The sequence below is a fragment of the Narcine bancroftii genome, chromosome 6, assembly GCF_036971445.1.
Source record: "Narcine bancroftii isolate sNarBan1 chromosome 6, sNarBan1.hap1, whole genome shotgun sequence".
Classification (NCBI taxonomy): Eukaryota; Metazoa; Chordata; class Chondrichthyes; order Torpediniformes; family Narcinidae; genus Narcine; species Narcine bancroftii.
In genome coordinates, this window is record NC_091474.1 from 80,542,148 (window position 1) to 80,545,582 (window position 3,435).

A 3,435-nucleotide genomic window follows, 5' to 3' on the forward strand; every position below is an offset into this window, starting at 1 on the left:
AAGGATCCTGTTCTTACCCCGTTAGAGTACAAAATCTTGATCAAAAAGTCGATTGGTTGTTGTGAATAAGTTTAATCTCATTCACTGACCATCAACACAGAGTGACAGAAGACTGCAGAGAAAGAATTTTGCAATTCACTATTCACCCTCGTTCGCACACAGTGACACACAATTGGGCACAAAAAGACCACAATCACATCTACACACAAACACATTGAAACACGAAAGTCTGCAGATGCCGTGATTGTAGACATAGAAGTGCTGGAGACAATGACGAAGCCCGAAATGTTGGTGATACATCTTTGCCTCCTACGGGACTGGCTGAGTCTCTCCAGCATTTTTGTGTATTCACACAAACACATTTGCAGGCACAATCTCACTTGCAGTAAGATTGATGCACAGTCTCACACCCACATGAACTGTGACACAGAATGAAATTAATTTTCTCTCTCTCTCTCTCTCTCTCTCTCTCTCTCTCTCTCTCTCCCTCACCTCCATCTCTTCCTTTCCATCTCTCTGCCTTTCTCTTTGTGTTTGGCTGTGAGTTTGTCTCTAGCTGTCAAAGACTGTGTGTCACTGTCATTATACTAATCCAGCATTAACTTTATGTCACTAAGGAACATTACTAATCAAAATTTGACCCAATGGCACAAGAGGAAATATTCCAACATATGACTAAGGCTTGATTGAAGGTTTTAAAAAGTAGGAGGATGAGAGGGGAGCAGAGAGGGTGATAAGAGAATTCCCGTTGGATCTGGGTGCTTCAGATCTCAGTTGGGAGGAGATTTAGTTCTATTCTTGGTACCAGTTTCATTTAAAAAAAATTATTTCAGCATGGTAGAAGCTGATTCTAGTTATTTAAATGCCAAAAATCATTTATGGTAGCACAGTTAGCATGGAGGGAGGCACGGTTGACATAGCATTAGCACAACGCCTTTACAGCGCCAACGATTGGGACCAGGGTTCGAATCCTGAGCTGTCTGTAAGGAGTTTTCCCCCATGCCTGTGTGGGGTTTCCCTGGGGGCTTCGGTTTCCTCCCACCCTTCAAAATGTATCAGGGGTTGTAAGTTAACTGGGTGTAATTGGGCGCAACGGGCTCGTGGGCCGAAAAGGCCCATTACTGTACTGTAGGTCTAAATTTGAAAAAAACCTGTGCTGCCCATTTACACCAAAATTAACCTACAACCCCATACATTTTGGGGGGGGGTGGGGGGGTGGAGCACCCAGGGAAAACCCACGTGGAATATGTACAAAATCCTTCCAGTCAATGCTACACTGGTACGGTAATAGTATCACACTAAACGCTATGCTAACCATGCTGCCCAAGGCTAAGTTCTATTTGTGATGGAACTCAACCCGAAACATGTTTTGGAGGGTGGGATAAGTGGTACGAAAGTGATTGACAAACACTCTGCTGGATTTCCTTTCAAGGAAATCACGTACGACAGTGAAATACCCAAAGCCATTTACTTAAATGTGCTGGGGCCCATGTGGAAAATGGCTGTTCGAGTCTGTCTATTCTCTGTTACTGAGACAAAGCCGCACAGACCTATCGAAGAGATGTTGGATGTTTTTGGGCTGATATGAAATGTGTGGTGGTACTTTGCTATAGAAGAACTGACTAATATTAATCCCACAAGCAACACCACTAACACAAATGATCAAGTTTTATCTGCCACTCATTGTGACACAGAGGGAAGCCATTAGGTCCATATCAGTTCCCAGAAGAATAATCCCATTTGTTTTTTCCATCTCTTCTTCAGCCCTTGTTCCCCCTTCTCTCAAACATGCCCATCAATTAACTCTCCCATCCTTTTCCCATTAATCTGGACTAAGGGCCGTTCCGTTGTGGTTAAGCTAACAACATGGCAGTAGGACGAGGGAGGGAATGGAAGCTTCCAGGGAAATCCCATGAAGTTCTGGAGAAAGAAGGGAAAGCTTGCAATGGCAGCACCCCAAGTCTGGATGGAACCTGGATCCCTGGTTTTCATTGACTTGTTGCTATTTCTGAAGAACTCTTGCTGCCTGCAAACTGTTTTCCTTCGGTGACCACACCTCAAATATAGTCACTGACTGTAAAAAGTCTTGTCTCATCGCTACAGGAGTGTCCTGGAGTCTGAGCCTTTTTAATGGTGACCTGTGGGCAATACTGCATTGGCCTTGTGATCGAGTCTCACAGATATCAGAATCACTAGATGAATGAACAGGAATAAACAGCATAATGTAAGAGCAAACTGGAACCAATTGCATGAGGCGCAACAAAATACAAGAATCATTCACCGTGTAATCTCGTGACAGGTGACATTAGAGAGAAATGTGGAGTCATTATCCGATCGCCACGGGTTACCGGCTCACAGGTGTTTCAGAACAAAGAGTGATTCGGGGGAGAGCCAGTTTCAAATAATTGCATTTGTACGGAGCTGGTTTTCCATTGAAAGAGACTTGTGGTCAATTGGGCACAAGTGCCTTCACCATTCGAGCAGTAGTGTGGAATAATGAGCTTTGTAATTACAATTGCTTTTACAATGTGATAGTACAGATTCCATCACCAATGTGTATATGTACATATGTACAGATGATAGTGTAGGATGACTGTGATTGGCTGAGAGTGTAGCCACACCTACTGGTAGGTCTTAAAGGATTGCTCCTAGCCAGACCAGGTCATTCTGGACTGGTCGACCTACTTGTGATATGCTCCAGTCTTTTAGTCCATCTGCGGCCATGACACGGAGGATCATGATGCCAACCTTGAGAAATTTTTTCAGACTGCAATTCGGCTGAACTTGACCTACAATTTCGACAAGTGTGTCTTCCGAACCACTCGGCTCGCAATTCTAGGTTGTGTGGTGGAGAACGGGGTGGTCATGCTGGACCCTGACCGCATGCGTCCCCCCCCCCCAACACCCAGAAGGCACTCAGACGTTGCCTGGGTTTTTTATCTTACTATGCCCAATGGGTTCCACACTATGCCGACAAGGCACGGCCACTCATCAAGACCACCTCATTCCCCCTGTCAACCGAAGCCAGAGCGGCATTTGACCGCATCAAATCGGACATTGCTGCTGCAACGCTGCACGCCATCAATGAGTCCATTCTGTTCCAAGTCGAGAGCGATGCGTCCGACTTTGCACTGGCAGCCACTTTGAACCAGGCCAGCTGGCCGGTAGCCTTCTTCTCCAGAACCCTCCAAGGATCTGAGAGCCGACATTCCACTGTCAAGGCCCAGGCCATAGTCGAAGCAGTACGTCGTTGGAGACACTACCTCACTGGCAGGTGCTTTACACTGCTGACCGATCAACACGCGGTCTCCTTCATGTTTAGCAATACCCAGCGAGGTCAGATCAAGAATGACAAAATCGCCAGGTGGAGAATCGAGCTCTCCACCTTTAATTATGACATACTGTATCGGTCTGGTAAACTCAACGACCCTCCAG